General features: G+C 42.7%; 1 protein-coding gene across 3 annotated transcripts in view; it reads left to right on the top strand.

The window, feature by feature from the left end:
• The window catches only part of LOC119650090 (cationic amino acid transporter 3), a 102,177-nt gene that overhangs the window by 2,357 nt on the left and 75,261 nt on the right, over nt 1–24,559 (top strand). The window contains exon 1 of one of the 3 annotated variants that reach the window (XM_038052600.1): nt 7,923–8,593. The exons of 1 other annotated variant lie outside the window; for it this stretch is intronic. The gene's annotated coding sequence lies outside the window, so the exon portion shown is untranslated. Of the gene's footprint in view, nt 1–7,922; nt 8,594–24,559 lie in introns of those variants that run through there. One more of the 3 variants, XM_038052605.1, reaches the window with a different exon arrangement.

Genomic DNA, 24,559 nt, shown 5'->3' with positions numbered 1-24,559 from the left:
CTTAATGAGGAACTCCAGACATCCCGGTTTTGCGCTGCGGTTCACCAATTCGATATCCCTAAAAGCTGTCTGTTGTCCTGACCTACGCCATCACTCCATGTCAGGCAGGGTCTGCCTCGTCTTCTTTTTCAACCATAGATATTGCCCTTATAGACTTTCCGGGCTGGATCATTCTCATCCATACGGATTAAGTGACCCGCCCACCGTAACCTATTCAGCCGGATTTTATCCACAACCTGACAATCATGGTATCGCTCATAGATTTCGTCGTTATGTTGGACGGCATCAGATCGAGGGCAACTTATTTTCACTTTTTTGGACATAACACTCAAGTTTTCAAAAAATCGAAGGAAAGATGATTATCGGTTTCGTCCAGTGAAGAGGCAACACATCAGACGTTGCCCCATCTCTGCCTTTGGAGCAACATGACTGAAAGTGGACTCAGGATCCCTCATATACCAAACAAAATATTTAACTTCAGCCTGACTTGGGATTAAAGAACTGGCGGTTTTAAATTTGATATAGTTCACATCCTTGTCATGGTTTGTGATTATATAAAAAGGAGCAACTTCCACCTTTTGCCACTTTCGGTTACGCTGCTTTCAGGGCGAAGGTGATGTAGCTTCCAATGAGTTGCCTTTGCCCTGGATGAAAGCTTTAGTCATCTTTCTTTCTAGTTTTTAATAGCTATTATTTTCTTATTAGTGCCCCTTTTACGTAGAGTACTTCAGATACACTCCCTGTTCACGCTAATGAAAGCTTCCTCGAAATCGATGAAGAGGAGGTGCAGCGAATATCTAAACGCCGCGCTCTGTCTCGGAGTGATCCGTAGGCTGTAGTTAATGCAGAAGGATCCAGAGCGGGAATTAGCCTGAGTTAAAGATAACAAGACGGTTTTACTTGTTATAATGTTTTTTTTTATTATTTTACTGTAGAGGGTGGTAATACTACAACTAATTCCTTATTTTCTACTCTAATAACTAATTCTAATATCGATAAGCCGGTTAAAAGTACAATATTAGCCGTGTGTTTCTCGAAGGAGGTCATTCTATAATCCTAACCTTCTCTTGTGTATAACAAGTTTATAGCGGAAATATACAAAATATCTTTCCCTATGACCTTATTATTTATTGTTATCTTATAACTAATGAGCCTATAGAGAAGATATACAGAACACTTTTCTCTATGATTCATGTGTTTTAAATATTGTTGTTTATTTGTTTACATAAAGGTCCGTCGGGAAGGTCTTTCCATTTTATCTTCTCTCGCCTGGGTTTAACGACGAACGTTCCGAGAAGACCGATGCTCGCATATGTTTTCGTTTGTCATTTGCTTCATGTGTGATGATTCCTGTTCTCTGTCGATTCAGCTTTCGAGATGTTCTTTGATGCGTTGCAGGATTATTTTGCTTTGAAACTCCTCCAATTGTCACACTCAAAACTGGTGCCCTTTTTTGGAATCTTAACGATCATCCCATTCTTGTACTCTCTGGCAAAAGTCTCGGATTCCCAAGATTTCTGTACGAGTGGAAACAGCAGCAATGAATCAAACGAATCATCTGCAGTAACTGCAGATGATTCGTTTGAGTGCATTGGTGGTCGAAATGGTTTCTTTTCTGTTTGGAGGAATAGTTCGTATTCGCATGTTACGATGACTCGCCATTTCATCCATAAGAGGAGGAACCTCGCCGGATGTGATGCGGTTAAGAACTGTGGTGAAGTATTCTTTTCACCTCTTCACAAGACCGTCGAAAGATTTGGGACGACATGCAAGCTCTTCCGTAATATGGTATACTTTTCAGAAACCATTGCGTTCTGCGGCATCTTCTGCTTCCTTGATCAACAAACCCCATTTTTCCACGTCGCACGCTACGTTGAACTTTCCGGGATTTCGTTCGGTATCGGAGCTCGAGCACATCACGTCTGCCATCACTCACAGCGGTCAATAGGGCCTCAACCCCTTTATTTCATCAGTCTGTTTCCAGGATTTCGCTGTCAGTCAGATCTTGTGATACCCCTTCGGGACGTGTCCAACGACCTGCGTAGCGCCTGGGAAAAGAGCATTTTTGATGGCAACCCAATGTTCATCGATATACTCAGGCGGGCTACTTAGTGTATCTGCCGTCCGATCAGCAAAATAGCTTTCCCACTGTCGAACGACACTTGGATCATACAAGCAGTTGATATTGTACTTGGAGGCGGGAGGGAGGGTCGCAGCACCACAACCCTGCAAGGACGTACATCCAGGAGACAACTCCTAAATCTACTGCTGATCGTGAAGTGGCCGATCTGGTTGCTCATACGATGTCTGTGCTCACATAATGTGCCATCCATGATGAGATGGTGGAAGCTGCAGAAATTCATGAACTTCCCACCATTATAGCCTCCCCTGAATTGGATGTAATTGCTGGTATAAAGCATCCTTTTCCATTATATAGGAAGCCTCCAAGCATTGTACAATTGTGATGATCCTTAACCTGGACTGGAATCTTGCAGTTAGAAGTCTGTCTGAAATCGGCTGGCAGGTCAAGAGAGCGAGCCTTGCGATAGCCCGCACAAACAATCCGACACCGAATTTGCGCCTGCTACCACTTGGCTTCCCAGAGTACAAACGCACATTGCCATTATTGTGGTAAGAGGGAGAGGATGACTCTCCAGATTACCATCACTTTACTTCGGTTAGGCCCAGAATGTCCAGCTTATATCGTTGGAATTGCCGCTCAAGTTGGAGAAAGTGAGCATTCTGAGCACCCTCGCTACCGTAATCTGATTGCGTTATTCCTGTTTTATAATCTTGTTTACCGTCTTCATTGGAAAGAAGGAGTTCCATTCAACACAATGGCTTACATACAAAATCACTCATTCTAGTATCGACATATCTAGTGCCGATCGGCAGCTTGCAAACTGACCCAAGCGAAACCAAACTCTATCCACAAGTTTGATTTTACGATAGCATTACGGGCCCCATCCACCCCGTAAGGTCGACTCAGAGCTGTTAAAGCCCATCTGGATGTAGCGACTTCCGGAGAGCACATGTGGAATCTATGCCTGCGTGAACTCGGGGTCATTGGATGTGCTGTGCGCCACCGTCGACAAAATCCACGAGGTGTACGCGCGCTCTGTGGGCGTGGAAGTATCGGAGGCCACACAGTAAGAGGTCGAATATATAAAAAAAATGGTAGCTTTACTTTCGGCCGCAGTTTCGAAGCTGACAGCGACTGTGATTTCGATCGCAGTCAAGGTTGCGGTTTGCTTACCGAAATGGGCGTCCGGGTGGCCACATCTCGGGGCCCTCAGCGGGCTTGACAATTTGCTGGTACCACCGTAAATTTGGAGCATATTAATTTGGAAAGCTACTAAATGTACCAGTGTATGCACTTTCAACATAAAAACTCGTCGATGCAAGCGCGGAGGTGTCGATTTTCCCCGTATGCTGTCCAAACACATTAATCTCTCCATCTCCAATCCGTACTTACGGCTACAGGTAGGTGGACGTGAGTCTCGGATTACGCCGAATGTTTTCGTGGCGATTCGTTTTGGTGGATATCAACACCCCAATTCTAGGCGCAGACTTCCTGTGTCACCTGGACCTACAGAATAAAGCCTTAATATACCCTACAACCTCGTTGAACTCGTCAGGGAAAATTTCCACCTGCGCAAGCGACACTTTTTCAATTGTTTTCGAGGATATTGCCGACTTTTGCATTCGCACACTTCTCCGAAAATACTGCAACATCACTGCTAAAAGTAGTTTTTCCCAGTCGGTTAAGTACGATATCAACATTATCGACCCCCTATCTTCTCAAAGGTGCGACCTCTATCACCCCAGAAGCTGGATGTTGCAAAGAAAGAGCTTGAAGATCTCATGAAACATATCCATCCAATGGCTGTTTTTCCTTACCACTCCAAGCCCAATGGTGACCTTGCGGAGATTACAGGCGTCTGAATGTTCGGACAAATCAATCCCGATCAATACCATATTCCACTCATCTATGACCTCGCGCATTCATCGACAAACTGCCGTATTTTCACGACCTTGGATCTGGGTAAGGTGTATCATTAAATTCCTGTAGCTCGCTTAGACATATCGAAACCTTTCGGACTCTTCGAGTTCACCAAGATGATATTTGACCTGTGCAATTCAGCGCAGACATTACAGAAATTCATTCACTCTGTTCTACGAAATTTAGACTTCTGTTTCGTATGCATGCATGCGTTGGTCGCCCCATCTTTCGAATTTGAACATTTGGGCCACCTCGAGTGCATTTTTCAACGGCCGGACTTATTCTAAATGTTGAAAAATGCAAATTTTTACAAAAGCAGGTGTAACTTCTTAGCCTTATTATTACTCCTGATGGAGTTCAACCAGGCCTAGATAAGGTTGAAGCGATCGAAAAATTCTCCCTGTCGACCGCGGTGAAGGATTTGCGATTGTTCTTGGGCATACTAAACTTTTACCATCGTTACGTGTCCCAGGCCGCCGACCATCAAGCGATCTTTAACGCTTACTGGGCCCAAAAACAAAAGACTCTTGCGTAGTTGAATGGTCTACAGAGCCCTTCGCCGCGTTTGAAACCGTCAAGCAACTGCTGATTCGTCAGCTTCTTTTCTAAGCAATTAAACTCAGCTCAACGTAACTACAGCGCCTACAATCGTGATCTACTTACCACGTGCCTCCATGAAATTCTTCCGTTTTTCTCTTGAGGACAATCCGTTCACTCTGTTCCCGGACCACAAGCCCCTTATATTCAAGCTTAAACAAAAGCCCGACCAAGGGACTCCACGCTGCCTTCTTCAATTGAGCTTCATCAGCCAGTTCAAATCCGACATTCAACACGTGTCTGGAAAGACAACTTCATTGAAAGAGGCTTTGCCACGTATCTCTGCACGGTCGATTATACGGCAATTGGCGAAACGCAGGAGAACGACGCAGAACTTAAGAGTCTGAGGATAAACTCCAAATACAAGTTTGAGGATTTTCCCATCTTTCGTTCAAACTCCTAATTATTGTGCGAGATCTGGGAAAAGAGACCTAGACCGTTTATTCCCCATTGGAGTGTTTCACGCAGTACACGATCTAACACACCCAGGCATCAGCACAGCGAACCAGTTAATCACCGGAAAATACTTCTAGCTGTCCATGAACAAGGATGTAAACTCTTGAACCAGACAGTGCATCCCGTGCCAGGGGTGTAGAATCAACAAGCACGGCCGACCAAGCACTTCCATACCATTATTGGCCCTTCGCGTGACTTGCATGGTTACAAATTTGCCTCACAATCATCGACGTGCTTACGTGGTGGGCTTAAGGGGGTCATCCCGGCAATTTTTTGCTTTTTTAGGAATTTTTTGTGAAGAACTGGATAAAGGTACAAATATCAATTTTTCGCCATAGATTTGTTAATATCTTGAGCGTTCATAGTAGTTTTTCCAGCCCGCACAGTTCATTCTTGAAATAGAGAGCAATTTATACAACCATCTCCAAAAAAAGGTATTTTTCTGCTGCCACGCTAGACGGCGCTACAATCATCGTAAAGAAAAAAAAGTAAACGGCATTTTAACGTGCAGACTTAACTACAGTCCGCAAATTAGGATTATTAAAAAATATTGAAAGGTAAATTTTTGGTGCCTCGTTAAACTTTTTTTTGTGAATCGGTGTTTTTTCAAGGTTTCTTCAATGAATAAAAAAAACTACCAAATGAATAGTTTGCGGACTGTAGAAATATGTTCTGAATAAGTTGTGAAAATTTCAAAGAATTTCGTTGGATAGATTTTGGGCTATGGTGGCAGCAGATTTTCGAGTTTCGAGAAAAACGCATTTAAAAAGTAGAATTTGATTTTTAGCATAAAATCTTAACTGACCATTAATCTGCGACATCTAGTCCATAAACCTTAGGTTTCTTGATGAAATACATGTACAGCCTTGGCTTCAATTCTTGTCGTTTTAGCGAAGTCGTTCGAACGTCATTCGGACCGATAAATACGCGCTTTATTACGGTGATCGACATAAATCTGGCATATGAGTTATTACGTGTTTAACACTATAATGTTCGAACGACTCCGAATATAAAAAAATCACTTTTCGCATATATTCTACACTATATCTAGATACAATTAATGCAAAAAAAGATTCGATTCCGCGGATCCGACACACGGGATGACCCCCTTAAGCAATACCTCTGACTGATGTTACTGTAGAATCATGTGCCCAGCCCCTCTGTCGATAGTGGATCCGGCGCTTTCGAAGTCGTAATCATCAGGGAATATAATTTGAGTCTGCACTTTTCTCGGAGTTTAGCAAGCTTCGCAGCCCAATGGGATTTAACATCCCATTGGGCTGCGTTGGCACTGGACGCCGGGAGCGGCCATAATGTCCTGCGGCGATCCATCGTTGTCGCAATTCTTCTCTTTCGCCCTCCTCGGCCTTCGCACAGCCTACCGAGAGGTATTCGCGGCCAGCCCCGCGGGGATGCTATGCGGGGATCTGCGGTTCCCTGCCCGGCATGCTGCGTCTGACATGTCGACACATGTTCGCGGGTCCTCATTAGGGTGGACGTTTCCCGAAAGCATCATATGATGGTTCCTTTAAAGTCCTGGTGCGACGGGCACACTCCTATAAGCTCGATGTCCGTGGCGGGAGCGAATGGGCTTCCTTGTCGATACTAATACCATTCGCCGAAGCGGGGCACGTTCCAGCAAAGCGTTCACGAAGCGTCAGGTTCGGCTGGTACTACCATTGAGGAACAGGAGGATTGTCGCTACGAAGAAGAAAAAGAGTTGCTGGTTTTAAAGAAGGAAACAACCTATGAAGAATGGACGCAATTGCTATACATTCTACATTTAGGATTTGTTCGGCTTCACTTTTGCTGATAAAAATATGACCGATATGAGCGATCAATTTACGTGGTGAGCGCTCTGGAAAGAGTCGGCCATGACTTTGAAAAACAATTTCTCGACAACTATTTTTTCAAAGCCAACGTGAGGAGTGGAAGAAGAACAGCCAACGAAGTCTAGTTTAAGATATATTTTTTGAATAAAATAATTAATTATAAATTATAAAAATAAAGATTTATTATAACTACAACCGCACATATATTCAAGATGCCTGTGATAGTGAGAAGTAACCAGAACAACCAAAATTGTTACTAGAACTCTAGCTCTTCACTGCAAAATATTTCTTCTTCATCTGTTTTTTGCAATAGATGTTTTTGGGTCTTTTCTTGCTTCAGATAAAAAAGACAGCTTCCTACAAATTGGAATTTTTTGTCTCCCTTTGTACCTCATGAGGTCAGCAATTAATTGATGTAAATATAGATAAATACTTTTAGATTTTGTGGTGGTTGATTAGGGCTATCTAGAATATGTTATTCAACTAAGATGTGGAACTCTCAATACGGTCTTTGGTTGGCATAAATTTCCGTATACCAATTTGAGTCCTCGTTGGCACTTATCAGTGAAAGGGCAAGTATTTAAGTTCCAATTAATAAATGTAATACTAAAGATCGACGATGGTAGATCAACAGATGCATGAATCAACAGTGACGGTTACGATTAGATTCAATTAGCACAGACTGAGTATACATAAGTTATCGCTAATTATTTGTTAACCATGCTTCCTGTAGTACTTATCAGGTGTGGCATATGTTGCTCTGTGGAAGAAGTAAGTAGAAATTCCAATTACTCGCTCCTTGGCTATCGGTTATCAGTGCAGATTATAGTAAATTAGGTGAGAAACAATAAATGATCGATTGTACTTTTCTATGTATGACAGCGGCTTACCTTTAATCAAACAACGATAACAATGGTAGCATGTTTTTTGTTGTAACCTTTATCAGAAACATCAATTCGATGGTTATTCGTCAAATCTATTGAAATATTATTTACCGATCTAACCGTCGACTGATTCCGCTCCAGACTGACTTCTATTGTGAAGACACTTTGGGTAGAAGTGGTAACAGAGAAGCCACAGAGCAAGCTGGGGGGCTGGTATTCGGATTGCAAGAAGAAAAACTAAAGCAATCTGGTAAATAAGAGATACGAGTATCTAGTGAACGGATTGGATTTTTAGTTTAAGCTCGAGCTTACTTTTAGCCAGTTCATTTCTGCCGCAGTTCAGTTTGATCTGAACCGATTATTGCGAAGGTATCAATCGTGCAAAAGGCTAGCCGCACTCTAGCCAGGCTGCTCTTCCTCCGTCTCCTTGCCATGTCGACGGGCTTGCTTAATTAAAGTTTTTTATATGTATCTAAAAGTTAATGTCATCCCGTAGCCCAGAATCTGAAGATATTCGCGATATTGCCCAATTGTTGGTTTTCTTGATAAATGAGTGAAATTAACATACTCGTTTGGTTTTATTCGTTTGTAAAGAGCAGGATTTTTGGAACAAGTGACGTGAATTAGCATTTGGTTTTGGTCAGTTTTGATATGTTTTGATGTCATTTGATGGAAATTCAGTGTTAACGCGAATTATAAAAATAAGTGTTCCAGTGGCTTTTTAAAATCACAAACCGCGTTTTTTTTAAAAAGAATCCCCGATTGTGAAGGATTTGATTGTGGCAAACAACCGGAAGTTATATAGTTCGAAGAATTTCAAGGTAAGCGTTAACCTAATCCTGAAAGTGACGTGATACATGTGAGCAGTTGAAAGACATGAATAGTTAGCCAAACCTCGATTTGTTTATCTGACCCTATTTTTCTAAAAATGCGCTTTAGATGACTTTTCTTTTTATACTAAATACTATAATTAGAAATTCTAAATCAATGCCTAGACATATTTTTAGATAAAAAAGGGCTAATAGATATTTCATTCTCATTGCCAAATTGTGATTCTGATCAAAACTAGTGACCTCAGAATTTTCCATAACTTATTCGGCCATACTGCGATAGTCAACTTCATCATGATTCCAAATAACAAGTTAAACTAGTGAAAGCCATTCCAGGGAAATACCATTTTATGAAAAAAACAATTTGAAATTCAATCGTAAATGGAAGTTGCTGAACAGTTATGGCATTGTGATGGATTTTTTAATGTTTTCCTTCAATTCTCGGAAAGAACTCCAATTATTTCAAGTATTAGTTGCAATAGAATTCAGATAGAAGGCGATTCTTTCAACGTGATATTTTCTCCCATGCTATGTTGCAATAGTAGTTACCGTGGGGGTAATTAACACAGATAATTACACTAAAACCAGATACTTATTCATTGATTGATTGATTTATTTGGGTTATAATCATGCTCGTAAAACGAGTAGATATAAGCAAAATAAATGCTGGTAATAACTTGAGTCTGGTTATTTTCTGGCCACCCACCAGTACATTGTGTGGGTTTCGAGGCTCCGTTGATTTCGTATTTATGTGCGATCTATTTATCAAGTGCATGCAATAAATGCCATCGATCTATGTTGACTTTAAGAAGGTTCCTGTATGTGAAAAAAGGAAGCGTGCATTTTATTCAGTGAATACAGACAAGTGGCATATCAAATGAAAAGCATCGAATAGAACTTTGCGAAACAGATGTTGAGCTCTATTCATACGATCCAGCAGCAAGCGCGTCGTGCACTGAACGCATCGGATACAAAAGAATTATTCCACACATTTACTATGAGAGTATTCATACGAACCAGAAGCAGGCGTTTGGTGTCCATCACAGCACAAACAAAAGTATTCATACGATCCAGCAGCTAGCGTGTCTAGCACTTAACCTCTGTTCAGCATAAAATTCAAGGCGGAAGACGAGTGTTCTTGGCTTCTTCAATGCCTTGTCAGACATGCTCCGTGCTGGACACGAAACGTCTGCTGCTGGATCGTATGAATACTTTCGTCTGTGTTGTACTGGATGTAAAGTTTTACATAGTTTTGACATCAGTTGCAGAGGACTGTGGGGGGGGGGGGGGGAATCAAGCTGTGCTGTACTGGATGTAGAGTTTTACATAGTTTTGACGTCAGTTGCAGAGGACTGTGGGGGGGGGGGGGAATCAAGTGAGGTCGTTAGAAAGGGGTAACTTGAATCAAGAGGTCATTTGCAGTAACTGCCCTCTCATTAATAAATTTGTAAAATTTGAAAAACAATCATGATAATGCCTGTACATTTTGGCAGCAAAATAGCCGTTATTTTGATACCTGCCAAATGAAGTTAGTAATACATAGTATATTATTATATGTTGTAATTTTATTTTCAACCGATTAAGTCCATCCTAGGATGATAAAAGTTGTGATATATGCTATAAATCCTATTGTCTTCAACAAAGTTATTATGTTTGTTCCATGTAAACTTACTGCAACTTATGTACGTGCATAGAATGAAATTATAACTTTGATTTGAATAATCTAAATATGTATATACACAAAATTTTTCATAACTGACGACTTGTTAGGGTTTTATTTGTAAAAGTTTCATTGTCAACCCCATCCGCGTAAGGGATTTGGAATAGATGGGGGGGAGACTATCTCTTCAACCTCGATGAAAGCTCGCGGTAGCCATCCCCCCCTCTTTAAAGGGTTGAGGTACCTCTAACTGGGTGTTTTATACCATCATAGTCAAACTTTAATTTCCCTATTCCGTTAAGGAGAGAAGATGGATATGGCAGACGAAGAAGAAGGTGCTCCTCTCTAACTCCGTTCAAAAATTACGTCGGTCAAATTTTTGAGACGCCGTCGCTCTTTAGGACAAGGTGACGGCTACAATTCTTTGACGAGATTAGAAAGGAGGGAGTTTTTTTTTATTTTACATATTATCTCGAACCTCTCTGAAAATTCCAACACCCTCACTTTAAGTGATCCATGCTTTTCAAGAAGGGGGGAGGGGTGACCGTCGCGAGTTTTCATAGGCTTTTAAATGGAGGAAACTCGCCCTTCCTCCTCCATAAACTTTCCATCCCAAAGAGTGTTCTTGCTGTGTTTCTAGCGATTGAATTATTTGAAACAATTAGACGGGGGATGAAGTAGAAAATTCAACCTTGACCGTTTCGTGTAAAACAAAACTTCATTAAAAATGGTTCATTGTCAGTCTAGCTTTGTTTTCATCGTTGGGGAGTGGAACTTCTTCTTACTTATTAAAACCATTTCCTTCTCCTTTCACTCTCCCTGCGGGGCTGCTTTAAAACATTAGGCTGGATCAGCAATCTGGGTTCGTTCGTTGAGGTTCCCTTCTTTTTTTGGTTTGTTCCGAATTTTTCTTCTACCTAAGCTGTTCATGAAGAGTTCTCAACACCTTTTTAGCTTGGTTTTTAGCCTGCACTGACTCCAGCATGAATTTCACAATATTGTGAAGTTCAAGTGTTAAGCGCCTGTCTGCAACAGTTTATAATATTACTGGGTGCGCAATTTAAATACAATATGCGTAATTTAAATACAATATGCTTCACATCCACAGCCATGTTTTTTTGCAATAGGGTAGGTTGACAACGGACTCTCACACCGGTACAACGTCGGATTATCAGCTAAATATCTACCCGTCATCAGAGAACTAGCCTGGAACCGTTTGACAGTTTATTTCGAGTTCGCCCTCCCACTCTTCCGGCTTAGGGAGCCTTCAAGTCAGGGAATTTCTTTCACCAACAGGAGGAGAGAGGAAGAACGGAGTTGTCAGTTCAAGGAATCCCTTGCCATTCGGTCCTTCCACTGATCGAGTTCAATTTTCTTTACAGCAAATAGAACCCGAACGTAATGCGCAACACGACCCCATCTGCCAGTGCTTCTCAGCATTTCTCTGACAATGTTATCGGGAGAGAGCCTGTGCCTGCAAAATGTTGCTGACGATACTTATCCCATCTTCCACAAGAGATCGGCGTCATTCTATTCCAGAGCACACAATCGTGTCTTTCCAATCTTGTGCAGCTAAGACCCTAAACCGCCATGCCCACTTAGAAGTTGGGTAAAGAAATAATAAATTTGACCATGTTTTCGATTCAGCTACGGATCTCGAGTCTATTTCCCTCTCGACTCATTTTAGCAAGAGAGCTGTCATTCGGTTTGTGTGCTTTGGCATTCTTCACGGACTATAGATGGTTTTACGTTCCTTAGCAAGGAGGACAACGGGGATGACTTCCGCGATGAGTAACACAGGCGCTACTCCCAATGCTGCCCCAATTGCTTGCCAAATGTATTAACACATACCAGGAGACCACTGCTCTATGGCGGGGGCTAATAGGGCTCCCAACGTTCGCCATTAGTCGAGATTCCAGCTGCAAGTTTGTCCGCTTCTACTTTGATTTTCTTGAAAAAACTTATCTTCAATTCAAGCGTTAAACTAAAGTATTTAGCCAATACTTTTGGCTCGATAATCAACTGGTCGATCGATATCGGACGCAGGGTTCAGATTCTCTTTCTGGTCAAGATTACTACTTTAATTTTTTTCCAGCGCAAGGCTGAAACCATGAGTATTCATCCATCTGCGTCCGGCAACAAGCGCCGCAACATCATCTACATAACCTCCTCTTCCTCTGGCCCTCCATGGTCTCATAAAGCAGAAAGCGGTCTCTCGAATAATTCCTGCTTATCACGTGGAAATAATTTTTTAATGTGTCTAGCATATCAGTCTGTCTTAAGAAATTGAAAACATTTCTGACAACAAGCCTTACAAGGGCACCAGGCGTTTAAATCGACGGGTGTGTGTCTCAGTTCGATGAACCGTATCAACGATCTTCATAACAGTATCCACCGTGGACCTTCCTGTTCTGAACCCGAACTGTCTTGGGGTAGAGGGTCCAGGGGATGCCCGGTAGCACGGATTGCTTCAGAGAGCCTACTCCTGTTGGGCTTCTCAAGCACTTTCCCGGTCGTGTTTACCATACAGAGTGGTGTGTATGCGGACGGCAGCTCAGCGTCCTCTTTCCCTTTTTTTGATCAGCGCGAACCTTGTGCCTCCTCCTTCAGGCAAGCTTTGAATGCCACGAGCAGCAAGTCTGGCCGTTGGTGGAATACTAGTTAATTACTTCGAACGTGACCCCATCAATGCATACTGTCCTCTTGTCGAGTCCTTGGCAAGTTGTAGACGTATGTTCATAGATCAAGCCTGAAAAACTTGATGCGGGTTATCCGCATTCATATTCTGCACGTTACCCATCCAATTTTGATTTTCCTGCTGTTAAGGAGTTTCCTCGCGTATTGTTCGGTAATTCACGGCATTGGTTTCCTCCGGACATTCACGCTTGATGGCCTCTTCCATTTCGACCTGTGGGGCAATCAAAATCTCGGATTTCCAGAGAGCGCAAAGACTCTCGACTAGTAGCCCTTTCAACGTACTCTTGCTAGTTGTTTTCGGGCATAATTCAACGAGGACTCCGCCACTCTTCGTTTTCTCTGTGGGAGACACTTCTGCTCCACTGTCTTTAGGTTTCATCTTATAGCAGATTTCACTGAGAGGCGGTTTTATCACCAAAATCGACTGGCTAGTCCTTCCTCGTTTCCTTGCCTTTTCGTTTAGTGATTTATCATTCATAACCGCTTCGGCTTTAGACAAGCAGTTTTCTGATGGCGTAGCGTATTGTCTGCTTTTGTTCTTCTCCTTCCTTGCTTTTGTGTTTCTTTTTCGTGTCCTGGAGACTACTTGGATGAAGTCTTGTTCGGACATATCTTCCCTTTACCGCTTTTTATCCAATTTGCTTTTGCAGCGGGCTGTCTGCTATCCTTTTGTCTTAGAAGGAAATACAGTTCTTCCAGCCCGTTTTTCACGACTTTTCTGACATTCTTCTGGAGGAACGTTGACGACCGTACTTTCCGATGCGTATCTTCGGCTCTAGAAGAGACAGTTGGCTGCGCTCCTGCTCGGCTTGTATCCGTTCCCCTGTTCAGGTCTTTCGATTTTGGCTGGGCTTTTTTTGGAACAGCTACACTGCAGGGCACTGGACTTGCTGCCCCCGCACCGGGGGTAAATTGATCTAGGTATTCACGACAACCCCCATGTCCACTCAGGAATTGTGTTAGCTTGTAGTTTGTAACTTTTCATAGTTTCGTCCAATCCATCTACGAATGTTTGGAATGATATGTTTTGTCAAACGACCAGTTTGTGAGTCATCCCATCTCTTTTGCTATTCTGTGATAGATTGCCATTGCGTGCGTACGTTTTATGGTTAAGACGCCGGTCTTCTTTCGCTAGGATTTCTATGGGGAACATCCCAGCTAATCCGTATATTACTTCTCCCGATGTTGTGCAGTTAATGTGCAGTTAATTGGATGGAAGACAATATGTTCTTTGAAGTCAAGAAGATCATTACTCCTAAGTATTATATTTAAGCGCTGGTTTTAAGTAAGTTCATCAACTGTATTTCTTACGGTTGCATCCTTGCTTCTTTTGCTAAACTTTGTGTGATTGGCCGGAATTTTTCAGCTTGGATTTGATTTCCCCTATTGGTTGGTTTTTTCGTCTCGATCTCGTCTAGGCATTTTGCTATTATTGTAATCTCATCATCTTCTGCGAAGCCAATAGTTATCACAATGTTAAGAAGGTGTTATATCAACACTCCATTATACATAACTAATCACATTAAGGGGCCTAGGACAGAACCTGGTAGTATACCATAAGCTGTCGGAAATATTTTTTTCTTCCATCCTACAATGTATTTCGAGGCCTGTGGTTTGACTAGGGCCTGTTTGATTTAATTTTGTAGACTTGAACGGATTGTTTAAGTCTAGGGCTGCCACTGCACAACATTCGATTAAAGCCGGCCACCAATTTTGCCTTGCGAAATCCCAATGGCTTCCCAGAAAGCCTCATTTCTTTTCCGCTGTAGGGACTAGCTTATTGTATATTACTGGTTCAAATGGTTTGCCAGAGGTAATGATTAGACAAATTGGTCTATAAAAGAAAGGGTCACCCAACGGATTACCTGACTTGTAGCTTCCATTGCTCGGCGAATTCTCCTTTTTTAAGGCATGTCGTGAAAGCTTGGGCAAACATTCTTGGTGCTGATATAGCTGACAGTTTTAGGGCAATGTTCGGGATCTCATTTGCCCTTGGGATAGTATTTTCAACGAATTTTGTTTTGCGATGTCTAGAACTTCTTAATCTACCACTACAGGAATTTCGTCGTTTACATATACTGCAGGAAACCTCGTATCTCGAGGTAAGGCAGTGTCTGAGGTATCTACGCCCCTTTTTCAATCTTGAACCTTGGGTGATAAGCCCAAAAAGAGGAGTCCATAAACTAAGAAGAGTGGGAGTAAGTCGCTATCAATTTGGTCCGGTCTAACATCAAATGGATGCGGACTTAGAACCCCCCAATCCCTAAAAAAAATTTTTTTTTCGTACAGTTCATACATTCTGGGAGAAGAGTGTGCAGTAACTTAGGACAAGTAATTAGTGATGACATCGCTGACCTGTATGTGCCACCACCTGGATTAGAGTCGGTTTCGGTATACATTGAAATATTTGACTTTCCTTTTCGTGAAAGCCTATTGCATTTTTTTGAGTTCAACTCGTTTCCTCGTACACTTGGACCGCCTCTTAGCTTTGAGGTAAATTTTTAGACATTCCTCGATTTCTGAATTCCACCAGATTTCTCCAGAATTCGTAAATACCATATTCAGGCATGAGAAGCTCTCTAGTAATATCCTTCTCTTGCACTAGTTTCCCTGGCTGCTTTTCTGCCCCTAGTGACATAAAATTTGGTGGGGAGTTTGGAACTGTGAACCCCTAAATATGTGGTTAATAATATCTTTCTACGTTAACCTTAAAGGGGGTCCCATACAAGCAAGAAAGGGGTGTGAAATTTTTTCCACTAAATATAGGCATTTTGTGTATTAAATGAAAGGGTCAATTTCGAAACCGGTTTTAGTTTGAAAGGGAGAGAATACTGGGGTTAGAAAATGTTCCCTTATTTCAAGAGACCATTTTCAGAAACTGCGCAGGAAAATTCTTTGATTGACCGTGTTCATTTCGACATTCCTTCCTTGTTTTTATATACTAAGATCTATTTTCAACGCCTCGTGACTCGATACAAGGGCAAATACAGTTTATGCATTATCTGCTTGGGAAAATATCGATATAAAAATATAATTGAAAATCAATTTTCGTCATATCCTCCAAGACAAGGCGGAATGAAGCATTAATCAATAACAATAAAAAATGGTATCAGTAGAAGATCAGTGATTTGGGACTTATTTCGCCGTTACATATTTCTCTGATAAAAACTCTGATAATATTATAGCCATGGCCTTTTCCAGCCTGCAACACTTTAGATGGCGGCTAAGTGGCCATTGCAATTTTTTGGCCAGCGATTCAAAGAATCATTGGGCACTTAGTAAGATAATTTTTTCATTGCTTATAGATAATTGGTCGATAAAAAGTTTCGTTTTTGATTTGGAAGTAAAGGGACACACGCGTGGTCGAGTGGCTTATTTTATCCACTTTATTGCTCCATCCTGGCCGTAGCAAATTTTGAAGAGGGATTGATTAACGCTTCCATTCCAAAGTTCATTTTAGTATGAGTTCATATGCACCGGTCTTAAAATAAGCGAATTTTGTTAAATTTACATATGAGGGACCAAAATACCAAGAAGAGACTTCCGGAGAAGCTATCCTTCTTCCACTATGGCATTCTACTGCCGCCTCCGCTTTCTATTAGCTCGTCCGGGTATTTTGCCCGTACGCTGCTGAAGTCCTTCGCCAGATATTTTTAGACAAGGACACGATACAGATATGAATTGATGAAAGTTGGTAACTTCCAAGTAAGAAGATCTTATATATAATATAATAATAGGATAATATATCTTATATAATAGCAGCGAGAGGAAATTGGCACGGAGCGTTAATTCTATGTTATGTTGGTGTTGAGATTTTCTAGCGTTAATGCGTCTAGTAGCAGCTAGTTCGGTGCCACCGTTGGTAAAAGCAAGCATATCTAGATATACAAATTGCACAACACCCTCGATATTCTGTCTAAACTATTACTTCAAACAGGAAGAATGCGAAGACTCCCTGATTGATAACCTTGGTTTTGTTGGCATTTATTTTAAGCCCGACCTCTGGATCCAAACCCATTAGCCAAAGTCTATGATTCGATGAGCGAATGAGCATATGTCATCATCGTATTCAAAGTGTTTGGGCAAAGGTGACGTCATCCATTGAACCCGCCTTCATACCAACGTTCCATGAAAGATATTATCGACAAGAAGGAGGAAAAATGTCGGTGAAAGGATGCAACCCTGGCAGACTCTGCTTTGAACTTGAAATTTCTTTTAAATTTTACTTCGACGCACCTCATCACAATGACATTTTGGACCGTCATATTTTGCTCTGATCTCCAAAATGCCAGAGAACTTTTAATGGCGCCTCCATGCTCATAACTATCAGGGGTGTTCGCTCTTATACACAGGGCTATTTGGAAGGCAATGCAATTATTTTTATAGTAGCTCCAGTACTGGAGCAGCGATTTTTAAGGTTTTATGTAAAATGTATCAAAATCGGTTTACTGTCTGACTGTTTGTCTTAAGGAGGTGGAAATCTTCAAAAGGCGCCAGAGTGTGCGATTTTTGCCCCAAGAGCATACAGGGCTTTTCTCCAAACTGCGACTGCATAGAGCAAGATAGAACTCATCACCCTGGCTATGAGCAGCCTGTAAGTATGCGGTCGCTCTTCTCCGTGTAGCATTATTCTTACTAGAACCATACTTGTGGTGGACGCTTTTTTGCAAGTATGCCCTATGTGCCGCTTAAAATTGAATTTTTCGTCTATCATCACTCTCAAGTATTTGATAGCCGGAAGTGTTGATATGGTTCCCAATTCTAACACAGGCGTAATTTCTCTTGTGGCGCTTAGTGATGAGGACTATTTCCGTCTTTTTCTCCGCGATTGCTAGTTTAGCATTCTCTAATGAAGCCTTAATACCAGTGCTTACTTCACTTGAGTACAACTCAGTATCTTCTAGATGCCATGTAGTCAGCGTAACCCTCCACCGTGGCTTCGCCTGTAACCGGAAGGTTCAGCACATCATTGTATATGATGTTTCAAAGTAGTGGGCACAGTATAGTTCGCTGACGGACACCCGCGGATGCAATGTACTTCTTGGGTCCATCATTGGTGTCATATCAGAGCATTCGCTTTCGCAACTGGCTATCGACTATAGCAGCGAGATAGGTGCGCATATTAATCGTCGCTAGAGAGTTTCCTATAACGTTCCAATCAACCGAGTTGAATGCATTCCTCACGCCCAGAGCCACCACCACGCAATATTTGCTAGTAAAACCCCTTCGGTGAATTGCTTTTACGGCCAAGGCAGCGACCATTGTTATGGCATCAATGGTTCATCTGGTTTTATGAAACCCATACTACCGATCTGAAAGGCCTCCTGGGCTCTCGACGACCGGGAATAATCTACTAATAATTATCCGCTCCAACATTTCCCCATTGCGTCTATAAGACATATGGATCTAAAGGAAGGGTTCACCTGCAGGTTTATCAGCATTAGCCCGCAAAGTTCCCCGCGGACATGCACACTTCGAACAACTCTACCAATCAATCCAGTTTACATTTCATGGGAAGCTTGAGGGCCTGATTCTGTATGCCATCCACACCCGGGGCTTTGCTGTCGCCTATGCAATCGCAAATTTTCAGCAGATCGCTTCTGGTGACTGTCGGAATCGGCGTCATATTCAGGAGTCGCTGGAAGGTATCAGTATCTCCCTTTTGCTGGGGAAATAACTCCTGGATGATTTTTAAGAAGAGGGTAGAGCACGTAATCTGCGAAAGTGAATGGCTTCTGACTCATCCCATCATCGTTCTATAGGCGCAACCCCACGGGTTCATGTCCGCGTTCGAACAGAGCTCCTTAAAGCATTTCTTCTTGCTCAGCTGGATGGCGAGCTTGAGGTTCTTGCGAACTTCCCAATAGGCATGCTCTTTTTGCTATTGATCGATCCTACATATTGCCTTCTGGGCGGTTTCCGAGGATCAGCGGTAAGTTGATCGAAGGCTGGTCAGTTCACTTCTCAACCAGTAACTGAGCCTTTTAGTGGGGAATGAGCATCGCTTAGGCATCGAAACGTCACCTGCTTTAGCAATGCATTGGAGAGCTCTATCTGCGGAGGTGCTTGCCTTGCTAGGCTGGTATACCCACACCTCCTTGAATGTTTGTTCACCCATTACTTTTGCAAACCATCCTGGCATTCTTTTGGATTTCGGCTTCCGGCGTGCGGATCTCCTGCCCTGCGGCTCCTTGCCCAGTTCAAAGGTGATTGCTTGATGGTCGGTCGACTTCACATCCTCGCCAAGTTGCCAGGACATATTACATGCTAAGGCATGGCTGACGAACGTCAGATCTACAATTAAACTGGATCCTCTTTTCCGCTTCCCGTTGGTCAGAACTATATCCAATTGGGCGAATGCTTCTAATAAGCACCGGCCTCTTGTGTTAGTCTCTTTGCTACCCCAATTGATGAGCCACGCCTTAACCTTTGGACTTCTTCCCCTTGCATCGAGAACAAGATCGTCTAACAGGTCTTCAAACTCAGACAGTGTGATGCTCGGTGGAGCGTAGCAACTGTATACGAATATACCACATATTTTTGCCCCCACAAAGTCACTAGCCCCCTGACCTATGGTATATTATACAACTTGACGACCACGCGCCCATATCGCCAGTCCAACAGTCAAATCTGTGACCCATACACCATCGAAAGTGGTCTGCGCAAGCAAATTCTGTGCGACCTTGCAATGATTGAGGTTTATTTGTATTAACTTAATATTTTCATTGCAGTTCACGCCTTCCTAAATTTCGGGCATTTACCATTTCCGGCAACATGTCGGTTATTTCGTTCTTCCTTTCATTCGCACGAAATCCCTATTGTACTATTTAACAGAATGACCTCTCTCCCTCCACCCATCGATATCGATCGGACCGATCGATGCCGCTAGTGCATGCCTTCGCGAAGTGTCCAATCATCAGACATTTGAATCATCTCTTTAGAAAAATCTGTTTTCTCAGAGGGCAAACAACCCATACAATTCGAACATCCACCATAGCCGACCACTTCTGCACTGCCTCCACTGGTAATCGCATTATGGCCGTTTCACTACCACCATAAGCTTTTCTTAGACTCCACAATGGATTCTTCTCTGAATTCCTCCAGCTAGAATTGTTGCACGATTAAAACACTCGAGGAAGAAAACAAGCTGTTCCCGAAATATCGATATATGTTGAATAAAAAAATCACTACTAACAGCGGAGACGGTATTGCGGTTTAATCCTGTAAACTTTTCACTAAAAATACCGCAAACACACATTAATTATTATTGTTGTTTCAAGGCGGTCCAAAACTCTTCTGTCTGTCTATCACACCTATTATCTCAGAAACGGTTACACTTATTGGTACGAAATTTGGTAAAAAGGTGGAACCTATGAATCCCCTCGCATGCAGTAACATAGTAGCTTGCGCAGCTCTAGTTAGTGTCCGCAGCCTGGTTCTATCTAGAGCTGGACAATCGCAAAGGAAGTGCCTGAGGGTTTCTCTCTGTCGCCGTAATCCTGTATGCATTTACATGCGTTTTGCCCAAAAGCTCCTGCGATCGTGTCTTGTTATAGGTGGACCAAATCCTCCTCGATTTGGGGCCGGCAGTGAGCTTTTGCAATTTGAAGTCAGCGGGTTCTAAATAGTGCAAGTATTATAGATTCCCAGTGGGACCAAGAACATAGCCCTGGCCTGGCCTGGTCATTCCATTAGATCACTCATTTCCTCCTATGTTCCTATGATTGGGAACTCAGAGGGGAATGACTTTGAGCGCGCCGCAGCAACTGCCTAGCCTTTCTGCCTGAAGGATGTTCGCATTGAGTACAAAGTCTCAATGAATGCCTGGCCTGGACGGTCAGAATGGCTATATTACGTTCAAGGCTCGGATCATGTCGTACGGTCTCCTAGGATTCCGATTCAACGCATTCAACGTATGGATCAGCACATTATTACTGAGTCTCAATCTACCTTTAATTATAAGTTAGCTTATATCCTATAAGTTCCTTGTATTGATCGGTCCCGACTCAAATATTTTTTTTCCACGTCCGCATATTCCACTAACTTAACAATGTTATTTCTGTTTGGGATTTCATGTTTAACGAGCCAATTACCTACCCAAACCGCCCTCTCCTTTTCTTTCAAAATCAATTTAATATGGTTACAGTCGCTATTCCCTTGTCCCGTGAGAAATCTCTGGGTCTGTGAGGAACCACCGCATCTTCCCCCATTTTATCTGGGTCCGAGCCAAATCTGTTTATTTTGACCTTCTTGCTCCACATGGGCTCGACATGTCGAAACGCAAGGAAGAATTTTTAGTTGTCCCAGAATGCAATCTATTGGTAGTCACTGACTATTCTGCTAGAAGTTCTCACTCCTCTGTAAGTGCGGCAGGAACTCTGCTGTAAAGACCAGCTCACAACCAGATAGCGGAAATGTGAGACTGTTGTTCAGTTTCAGAATGCCTTTGTCTATCTCGAGAGTCGGCTGAGGCCTTGTCTGGGTGGACATTTTTTGAAATACTTTCTAACAAGGTCAAACGGAAAACAGCATTGTTGCATCTTTAAAATCTTTTATTTTATAGTACCTAAATTTCAGTATTTTTTTGTTGATTATCTTTTAGTTAACAATTCGGCTATAGCCTGTTCAGAAGGTTTGAGGGTTGAAAAGTATTTTTGTGCTTCTGATCCGCAGCGTTTTCACTTCTACGCGGAGTTCTTTCCGATATAAGTGAGACTCTGATTGTACTAAATATTTCAGAGGGGCTTTATATCTGAAATTATGATAGCGTAATCTGGGTGGCCATCATCATCATCAATGGCGCAACAACCGGTATTCGGGCTAGGCTTGCCTGAATAAGGAACTCCAGACATCCCGGTATTACACCGAGGTTCACCAATTCGATATTCCTAAGAGAAAATCTGATCTGTTGCTGGTTTGCCTGAATTAAAGCCTCTTTTGTGTGGGCTAGCAAGATAGCGTAGCAACGTGATACCTCTATAACTGCTGCATTGTGTGATATCTCCCTTTTTATATACGGGACAGTTAATGCTTCGTTGCCAGTTGCCATACATTGATTCGCTTTCCCACAACTTGAGCATAAGTTCATGAACCGCTTGGTGTAATTTGGCGTCCCCATATTTAACCAGTTCGGCTGTAATTCCATCGGCTCCTGGCGACTTATGATTTTTAAGGCGATGAATTGCACGGACTGTTTTTTCAATACTTGGTGGTGGAAGTATTTGTTCGTCGTCTTCAGTTGGCGCAGATCAGTCAGCAGCAGTTAATCCAAATACTCAAACCATCGCTCCAATATGGCCATTCTTTTGGAAATCATATTTATCGCTTTGTCTCGGCAGGATGAGCATCGAGATGTATAAGGGTTGATCCTACTGACTTTTTGGTATAACTTCTGCGCCTGGTGCGGTTGCTCCCTGTACTTTTCGAGTTCACAGACCTCTTGGTTCTCCCAGGATTCCTTCTTTCGTTTGTGAAGACGTTTCTCCACTCACCGGGGTTAGTGATAGATCTCCGCGTATGCCTCCGTCCTTTGAGAATGCAACATTACTCGGTATGCGGCATCCTTCGTGTCCGTTGCTAGCTTATATTCATCGTCGAATCAGCCATTCCGACTTTTTTTGCGAGTGGGGCTAAGTATGTTTGTGACCGTATCAATAATAACGTTCTTCAGATGATTCTGAAGATCATTTGTTGATGCTTCATCTCCAGGATCACTGCTGACTGCAGTTATTGTGGCATCCATTTCCTCTTATAGGTGTTACGGAGGGCTGTGCTGTGGATGGTTTCTGTGTTAACTCTCACCTGATTGTCAGAGGGGATTCTGGGTGGAGTTGTAATTCGAGCCCGGAGTACTAGGTCAACGAGATAGTCATTCGAGTCTATATTGGCCTCTCAGTATATTCTGATATTCATCAAAGCTGAGAGGTTGCGGCCTTCGATCAACACGTGGTCCATTTGGTTGAAAGTGGCTCCGTCTGGAGAGGTTTGTGAACCGTTTACCGCGCAAACCAGGTACTTTCAACAACCATTTCGTGGGACACTGCTAACTGGATAATCCCCAGTTTGCTATGATTTGTATTTTGATGTAAGTTATGGGAGCCAACGTATCGCCTGAATACGGCCTCCGTCCCTACTTGGCTGTTAAAATCACCAAGTATGATTTTGACATCATACCTGGGAGGTATCCTTCTTTGACCCTGCAGTCTCCTCTGTAGGGGCGTGAACGTTAATGACGCTTATATTACTGAATTTGCCTCGCAAACGTAGAGTAGATAGTCTTTCGCTATTTTTTGGCTGACTAAGGAACCTACTCCGAGCACATGATTTACTGGTTCTTGTCCAACGCATCCTCTTTTCGTTGCCGAGTTCGTCGTGTTCGTAGTGTTCTGAGTTTAGTCCGAGGCTTCTTTTGTGGCTTTGTAACAAGTTGTTTTCCATGTAGGGTTGTCAGCCCTACCAAGCTCCTAACCTGGAGGACCAGTTGGTGCAATTTGTTTCGTTTCTAGGCGCGGGAGACTCGCCTTCATTCTTCTCCGTCTGCAGCTTTTCGTTAAGAAAGAGCTCCACCGTGGGTATCAATCCATATTTTACCCTGGGACCCATACTACCCTTTGACCTTTGATGAGGCATACATCACATCAAATGATCCATATAAAAATAATGGCATTCCCAGGAGCTGGTTTTGTTAGGGCAAAAATAAACTATTTCTATAGCTGGTACGCTCCTCTTAGGACCACAATAGCATAATACTAGAAAATATTAGACAGTGTGGTGTTTCCGCAGCAGGAGGGGAAGTATACCTTGCCCAACTGCGATGGATCCGTGGATGTATTTGAGATTAGAAGCTTCCGGGATAGGACGGGATCCTGAAAATGACTTTCAAGTTGGTTGTTAGGGCCAAGCTCGAGTGGTTCACAAGCACATTTGAATTGCGTATGGTAAAAGGAGTGTTTTACGCTAAGCGGAGGAGGTAGAAGCCAGTTCTGCTACCGAAGCCCCAAAGGTCACCTGGCGCTCAATTTTCATATTATCCTATCTGTTTTTTAGACACTATGGGGGAGTATTGGAGAGGGTAATATACTACAGGTTACACCTATTTATCCAATTTGCGGGTGGGTTATCAGAGCGGCAGTATACATTTCTGCGAACCCGTTCTGTGGTCAACATGGAAGCAACGCTAGTGGATTTGGTTTAGGAGGTGATGTCCGTTGACATTTGGTGCGCAGTGGTAGCGTTAGATGTCGGAATTGCCCGTCAATCGAGCTGGGGGTATACAGCGCTTACAGTACGGTACCGGAGACAGAGGGCAAATTCATCCGATGCGACTGCCGAATTTCGAAACGCCACTAAGAAGAAGCTGAGCAGGAAATGGCAGCAACTGTGGGATAATCCAGGAATAGGCACCTTCTGATATTGATCTATATGTTGGATTAGGATCTTGAAGTGAATTAGAGCAGTTCATTCAAGGCCTTAGCGGTACACTGTAGGAGGTAATGTGATCAGCACTACGCTCACAAGAGACTGGTAGCCGACATCCAGTCGCGTTAACAAATTCCTCTACTACCAGTGAGATTTGAACCGCAACCTACTTATATGGCAGT

The sequence above is a fragment of the Hermetia illucens genome, chromosome 2 (genome assembly GCF_905115235.1).
Source record: "Hermetia illucens chromosome 2, iHerIll2.2.curated.20191125, whole genome shotgun sequence".
In the NCBI taxonomy this organism is placed as follows: domain Eukaryota; kingdom Metazoa; phylum Arthropoda; class Insecta; order Diptera; family Stratiomyidae; genus Hermetia; species Hermetia illucens.
This window is presented reverse-complemented; position numbering and strand designations above follow the sequence as displayed.